Source organism: Carlito syrichta, unplaced genomic scaffold (genome assembly GCF_000164805.1).
Source record: "Carlito syrichta isolate Samal-C Ts95f unplaced genomic scaffold, Tarsius_syrichta-2.0.1 Scaffold141169, whole genome shotgun sequence".
NCBI lineage: Eukaryota > Metazoa > Chordata > Mammalia > Primates > Tarsiidae > Carlito > Carlito syrichta.
Window position 1 is genome coordinate 54,707 of NW_007085265.1, and position 8,147 is coordinate 62,853.

The 8,147-nt window shown below is 42.0% G+C and overlaps 1 pseudogene; it reads left to right on the forward strand.

The window, feature by feature from the left end:
- Nucleotides 1-6,015: 6,015 nt before the first annotated feature.
- On the forward strand, nucleotides 6,016-6,373 carry LOC103251362 (annotated as a pseudogene).
- Nucleotides 6,374-8,147: the final 1,774 nt, after the last annotated feature.

The following is an 8,147-nucleotide window of genomic DNA, read 5'->3' on the forward strand; positions in this document are numbered from 1 at the left end:
AAAAAAAAAAAAAAAAAAAAAAAAAAGACAGTACAATGTTTAAGGTGTATACTATGCTTGTTAATACTTCATTCTGGCAGGCAGTTTTTAGGATGGATAAGAGTGCTTTTGCTGTGCGAACAGAATCTACACTCAGTGCTGCAACGTTAAAGAAAGAAATGGAAATCTAAGGTATTGAGCAGTGATTTAACATACTGGGTGGCATTGCTACTACTCTGCTATCCTGTGCCACTGAGGGGATGGGAGGGGCTGGATAGGGAGCAGTCATTACTAATCAATCATCGTCCTCAACTGGCTCCTCTTCAATATTGACCACCAAGCAGCCACTACCAATCAATCAGCCTGACTGAGAAAATCTCATGTTTTCTGGATGACCTCATGCCCAAGGCAATGCTTCCTAATGGTACAGGGACCAAATATACTTGAAAAACAAAAATATCCCTCTCTTGGGGGATAGGTATAGCAGAAAACAACCCATTTCACCCCCTTATCTACCAGCGAATTTGAACCCAGAATCCAGAATTATTTTCCCCACCTAAGTCCTAATTCATACACATAAGACCTGGCACCATAAAGAAAATCATGGCGGGCTGCTCATGAAGAGCACAGTTAAAGCTGGGCCTTGTGACGCAGGCACCATCACACAGGAGGATGCGGCTGCTTTGGGTCATCAGGGTGGAACAGAAGCTGCAAGTCACAGTTCTGTCCACCAGCTGAGCCCCTAGTAGCTCCTGCTATCCTCCAGTGGTGCCACATACAGTCAGGCCCTGAGCTCACCACGGCATTTTATAGAATGGACTCAAGCATTTAGGAATTTTGGTATCCAGAAAGGGTCCTGGAATCAATCCCCTGCAAATACCAAGGGGCAACTGTATAGACTTGTCAAAAATAAAACATTTTGTAATGTGCCATTATCTAAAAACAATATTGAGTTTTTAAAAGCAATGAACTGATTTGACTGCTCAGACAGATCTCTACAAGGCAAAAGGGTGCATAAACAAAAAAGAGATTTCAGTGTGGTCTTAGAAGCAAATAAGATAGATTCACTTTCAAGATTTATTTAAATTAGCCTTTCAAATAACTTAATCTTTAATGGTATTTCTGTGATTCACAAATGCCATCCTTGTTTGTGCAGAACTCCCAGTGAAAATTCAGAGAAAGGGTTGGAACTGCACCAGAAAGTAAGAAGGAAAAGGAAGACGGCAGCCGCTCCTTTCTTTCTACGAGGGTGTCTCTCTTGTAACTCTAGGAGCAGGAGCAGTTGGTTGTCTCCCCTCAGAGAGAACAAATTAGAATAAATGTGATTTTTTTCCTCCTCTCCTTCCCTCCTACAATGTTTCTTAAAAAGAGGATACAAAAGAAATTTCTATATGAATGTGTAAGAATACACATGTTATTTTATCTGCCAAACTCAGATTTTAAGGTGGATGTTTCACAGAATTCCATTTCATTTCACAGAATTCCAGTAGGGTTGACCAGGGATCCTCTTCAAGTCTGCCAGACTCACAACCATTAGATCAAGGATGGAAACATGCCTGATTGACCAGGCCAATTGATGTCAGATCTGGGACTTCATCTGAAACTGTTAGAGGAAGCACGGTTAGGAGGACATTTCAGCTCTGGCCCCCTCACCTACTATCTCTGTTATGAGTTCTCTTCTCTGTTCACTTTGCTTCTGTTACTGTAATTAACGTTGTATGACATGTTTGTGGTCTTATATTTGCTCCCCACATTCTTCTCATCATAATACTGAGTAATCCAAAACCAGAGAGAAGAACTTGATTGCACGTGGCTTGCTGAGAAGCGTCCTACAGACTTTGGAATACCCACCTCTCCCACTGGAAAGTATAGTTTTGAAATAACCATTTTGATGAAAAGTTCTGCAATTTTCAAACTTACTCAGTAAAATGATACATGTAAATAAAAAAGTTAAATATGCTATAAAAGGCAATTTTTTCGGGTAAACTTCTGCTGAGACAAAAAGGGAGGAATAAAAGGAAGGGAGTGAGGGTAGTGACAGGTCAGTGGTTGCCAGGGGTAGGATTAAGGAGTAACACAGAGGGGATGATGAAACTATTCTAGATCTTGATTGGAGTGGTGGATACATGTCTCTCTGCATTTGTCAAGAAATTGTACATCAAGAAAGTGAATTTCGGGCCGGGTGCAGTGGCTCATGGCTGTAATCCCAACACTTTGGAAGGCTGAGGTTGGAAGATTGCTTAAGACCAGGAGTTAGAGAACAGCTTGGCCAACAAAGTCAGACTCTGTCTTTAAAAATAGAAAAACGAGTCGGGCATAGTGGTGTGCACTTGTAATTCTAGCTACTCAGGAGGCTGAAGCAGGAGGATAGTTTGAGCCCAGGAGTTTGAGGCGTCAGTGAGCCATGATTGTGCAGTTTTTTTGAGAAACTGAGCGAGAGTGAAAACTTGTCTCAAAAAACAAAATTGCTGTATGTAAATACAGCTATTTATAAAATCAAACCAAACAAAAAATGCCACTGTAACATAGCCAGTAAAGCTAACGATTGACGAAGTAAGAAAATAAGGTGACTATAATACATTCAATCTCAACTGTAAGATGGCACTAATAATTGTGACTATCTGATAGAATTGTTCTTTGATTCTCCTTAACCAATATCTGGCACAGAGTTTGTTCTCAATAAACGTTAACCATTATGAGTTAAAAAAATGTAGTTTTTAAGCACACAGATGCCGAAGCAAGAATCCTTGAGCCCACATCCTGGTATCCTCATTTCCTAGGTGTGTGGCTTTGGTTGGACATAAGTCATTTTGCTTCTGTTCCTCCGAGTTCTCTTATTTTTAAAATGTGAATAATAGTACCTACCTCAAAGGGTTACTGTGAAGCCTGAGCTAATCCCTGTTGAGTGCTTAGGATGGGGCCTTGCCCAGTGCTAGAAAGGGAGAAGAGGAGGTGTGAAGAAATGGAGTGGGATGTGAGACACTCCTAAAACTCCTGTGAGTTCAAAAGGGAGATTAGGCCAGCTGAGTAGGGTACTCGTTGTGTGTGTGGAGAGGGAAGGTTTGTCTTGGCCTCTGTGCTATCTAAATGAGCTGTTCAGGTAAGACAAATGGAAAAAAGGACAAGAAAAGGCAAGTCTTAAAATTTCTCAGACCTTTCAAGAACTATTTCAGGGCCTGGCACAGTGGCTCGTGTCTGTAATCTTCTCACTTTGGGAAGCAGAGACAAGAGGATTTCCTGAGCCCAGGAGTTTAAGACCAGCCTGGGCAACATGGCGAGATCTCTCTCTACAATAAAAAGCAAAAAATTAACTGGGCATGGTGGTACATGCTGTAGTCCCAGTTACTTGGAAGGCTGAGACAGAAGGCTCGCCTGAACCCAGCAGGTGGAGTGGTGGCTGTGAGCGTGCTGGTGCACTCCAGCCTGGGTAACAGAGTGAGACTTCAACTCAAAGTAAATAAATAAACAATAAAATAAGGTAAAGGAACGATCTCCACCTATGGCAGAGGCAGTGGTTATAGCACCTGGACAAAAACAGACCAGGATTCTCCAGAGACTAGGAAAGCTATAGGAGAGAGTTTAGCTTTGTTCTGTGTTAATGTGGTATCAAAGCAGGGTGAATTCCCACTAAAGAAGTGCAAAAGTTTAAAGACAAAGCAGGTCATGAAAAAAGAGAAGTAGAGAGAACTGGAGACTGTTTAGTGATTTAAACCTCTACAAGGCTAATTGAACAAAAAGAGCCTGTTTCTCTGTTTGCATGGCCACAGTCCTTGTAATCACTATTTAGGTTGACTTCAGCGGGCTGTGGTGCTAATGACTATCATCAAAGTAAAAGGGAACTGGTCAGCAAATGTTCATTGCCCCTGATCACTGGTGGGTTGGTAGTGGTTCAATGGGGCTGGGGAGCCCCCTCTTGATCTTTTTTTTTTTTTTTTTGAGTCGGAGTCTCACTCTGTCATCCAGACTGGAGTGCAGTGGCCGCTCCTGGCCATCGCAGCCTCCACCCGCTGGGCTCCAGCGATCCTTCTGCCTCAGCCTTCCAAGTAGCTGGAACCGCAGGCGCACGCTACCATGCCCGGCTGATTTTTTGATTTATTGTAGAGATGAGGTCTTGCCAAGTTGCCCAGGCGGGTCTCGAACTCACTGGCTCAGGCAATCCACTCACCTCAGTCTCCCAAAGCGTGGGATTACAGGTTGAGCCACTGAGCCCGGCTCCCCTCTTAATCTTAATCCTGGTCTAACTTATAAGAATCACACACGTCCCAAGAATATAGGGAAGGCAATAATATCTAAACTTTTTTTTATCATTATGTTAAGTGAAAAAAGCATAATGTGAAACCGTATATATGAATCTAATTGGTTAAACATATGCATAGAAAAATGACTGAAAAGAAACACATTGAGAGCCCCTTCGGGTCCCCTCCCACTGTGGGAGCTTTTCTGTCCTCCCAAAAATCTTTCTTTCTCAAAAAAAAAAAAAGAAAGAAACACTTTGAAACAATCATGGTTATCTCTGAGTGGAAATCACAGATGACAGTCTTTCCTTTGTATTTTATATCTTCTATATTTTCTATGATAAAAATGTTTTACTTTTACAATTGGAAAAGTAGAAATAAATACAATTAACTTTAAAAAATACAAGTTCCTCTTCCATGTTCATAGCCCTACACATTGGTCAGCAAGTGGTTGTTTGCTAATTGGTGTGTTTAGGGCAATAAACAAATTAATTGCTGGCTGCATTCTCTAACCTCTAGAGGAAACTCAAAGCGTCTCAACTTTGTTTCAGCTCCAAGAAAGAGGAATTCTGATATGAGTTAAAGACAATAATGGGGACCTCAGAAACCCACCATGGCCATAGTAGGTGGGGCTTGGGTGGGACAGATGAGAAGGTTCAAAACTATCTCTTTCCAAGGCATACTTCCTCTTTTAGATCGCTTTCCATCACTTCAGTTTCCCTCGTTCAGCTACTCCAAAAAGATGGGATTTGTATTAATTTGCTAGGACCACCAAAAGAAAGTGCCAGAATGGGAGACTTAAACAACAGTAATTTATTTTCTTTGCCAAGTGTGGTGGCTCACACCTGTAATCCCAGCCCTTTGGGAGACTAAGTCAAAAGGATTGCTTGAGCTGGGGAGTTTGAGACTAGCCTGTGAAATATAACAAGACCTCGTCTCTACAAAAAATCAAAAAATCAGCCAAATGTGGCAGCTACTCAAGGGGCTAAGGTGGAAGGATCGCCTGAGTCCAGGAATTCCAGGCCACTGCATTCCAGCCTGGGGGACAGTGATACCTTGACTCAAAAAAAAAAGAAAGAAAGAAATTTATTTTCTTATAATTCGAGAGGCTAGAAATCTGAGATCAGGGTGTCAGCAGAATTGGTTTCTTCTCAGGCCTCTCTCCTTGGTGTATAGATGATTAGCTATCTTTTTCTTGTGTGTTCATGTGGTCTTCCCTGGGTGTGTCTGTGTCCTAATCTTCTTTTCTTATACGGACACCAGTAGTGTTAATTTGAGCCCATCCTAATAAGCTCATTTTAACTTAATTACCTCTTTAAAGGCCCTGTCTCCAAATACAGATGGTCCCCAACTCACCATGGTTTGACTTAAGATATTTTGACTTTATGATGGGTTTACTGAACTGTAACTCCACCATAAATTGAGGAGCTCCTTATGACATGTGGTGGGATTACAGATTCTGCTGAATGCCTATAGATTTCCCACCATCATAAAGTTGAAAAGTGGTAAGTTGAATCTCCTGCTGTGTTGCCAGCATTAAATGCATTTCAACTTATGATGGGGTTATTATTGAGATGCAACCCCATCATAAGTCAAGGAGCATCTGTACAGTCATATTGAGATACTGGGAGTCAGTACTTCAACATATGACTCTTGGAGGGATGGGACCACAGTTCGGTCCATAACACTCTATCTTCAGCTTCCCCCAAATTCATGCCCTTTTCACATGCAAAATGCATTCACCCTACCCCAACACCCATTAAAATCTTAACCCAGCCTCTCTCAGGTCCTCGCTTTCAAGATGACAAAGAAAAGAAGGAACAACGGTCGTGCCAAAAAGGGCCGCGGCCATGTGCAGCCAATTCGCTGCACGAACTGCACCCGATGGCTGCCCAAGGATAAGGCTCTTAAGAAGTTCATCATTCGAAACACAGTGGAGGCCGCAGCTGTCAGGGACATATCTGAAGCGAGTGTCTTCGATGCCTATGTGCTTCCCAAGCTGTATGTGAAGCTGCATTACTGCGTTGAGTTGTGCCTTTCACAGCAAGGTGGTGAGGAATCGGTCTCGTGAAGCCCGCAAGGACCGGACACCCCCACCCCGATTCAGACCTGCAGGTGCTGCCCCACGACCTCCACCAAAAGCCCATGTAAGGAGCTGAATCCTTAAGGACTGAAAAACAACTATCTGGAAAAAAATAAAATGGAAATTATACTTACTAGAGCATGTTGAGTATATCTGCCACATAGAGTGGGGGTTTTGTGTATGTTACTTCATGTGAGGTGCCGTACAGTGGTTTAGTGGGGAGAGCCTATCCGTTTAAGTCTTTAACTTTTTTACATTTATGTACCTAGTCTCCACAATTTGCACAGCTGTAAATATTGGGTTAATTCAACCCAGCCAAGTTAAGATTGGCATCTTAAGCATGAGTGGAGATTCTTGGAGAGAAGAACAGGGAAAAAAGACATCTGGATGAGGAGCACACTGGAAAGTGACTTAGATTACAGTGTTCAGACTCCTGGTGGGGGACTTGAATGGGAAATACATGGTTTGGATAGCTTCAAGGTATTCCAGGATTCGTATTCACACCCTCACCTTCAGCCTTGGAACTTGTCTGCTGGTAGGCCAGTTAGCCAACGTACATACTTCTGAGGTGCATTTCTCTGGTGTAGAAACGTCCAAGACGTGGAGGCATTTCTAGAAACTTGAAGGAATCCCGTAAGAGGAAGGAAAAAAGTTCTACAAAGCATGGAGAAGGCGATGCCTTATTTTGTCTGACAGTGGTTAGAATTTAGAAATAAGAAAGTTAACTAGGGATGTGTATGTTTATCTGAAAAACCTGTTTGGGAATGGATTGTTAAGGACCAACTTTGCCAGCTGGGTTATGTTTTTCGTGAAGCTAAACCTGTAGCTTGGGACTTTTGATAATATATTTTGTGTTGAAAATTAAAAAAAAAAAATCTTAACCCATTCCAGCATTAACTATAAGTTCAAAATCTCATCTAAATCTCATCTAAATGAGGTATTGGTGAGACTCAATGTATGATTCATCCTGAGGCAAAATTCTTCTTCAGCTGTAAACCTGTGAAACCAGTTGACAAGTTGTCTGTTTCCAAAATACAATGTTGCCCTCTGGGCCCACCAAGGTGGCAACCCCAATCTTTTGGCTCTGTGCTCTCTGGTCTCATGATGGCAATGGCAGCCCTGCCAACACAGGACTGCCTTCAGGGTCACTCTTCTCTTTTGTTGAAGGATAATGCATATTTACAGCCAGACAGCTCTATTCCTGTCCTGTGAAATTCAGAAACTCCACAGCCTGCCCTCATTTTGTCCGATCTCTGTCCCCTTCAGTTGAAGTTGGCAATGTTTCTGCTGGTGTAACCTCACCTCTCTTCCTGGTTTCTGCTGAGATGGATGATTGAATCCATAAGTCACATGGCCATTCTCTCTTTACCAAGGAATTGTTCAACCAATCCTTGATGTTCTCTCTAGAACATGCTTTCTCATTTTTTGCAATATGGATAGGCTGAGAATTTCTTAAATTTTTAAGCTCTGGTTTCTTTTTGCTTAACAATTTCTTCAACGTATCTCTCTCCTCTTGCTTCTTATTATAAGTAGGAAGGAGAAACCAGACCACATCTTCAGTGCTTTGCTTAGGAATCTCCTAGGCTTAATATCTGAATTCATCACTTATAAGTTCTACTTTCCACAAAATATTGGAACACAGGTCAGCCAACTACTTTGCTACTTATAACAAGGATTGCCTTTCCTCTAGTTTTCAGTAATGTCTTCCTCACTTCCATATGAGACCTCACTGGAATCATCTTTAACATCCACCTTTCTATGAAAATTATCGCTTCAAGAAAATCCAGGCTTTTTTTCTAACATATGCCTTAAAGCTGCAGCCTCTACCCACTACCCAGTTTCAAAGCCCC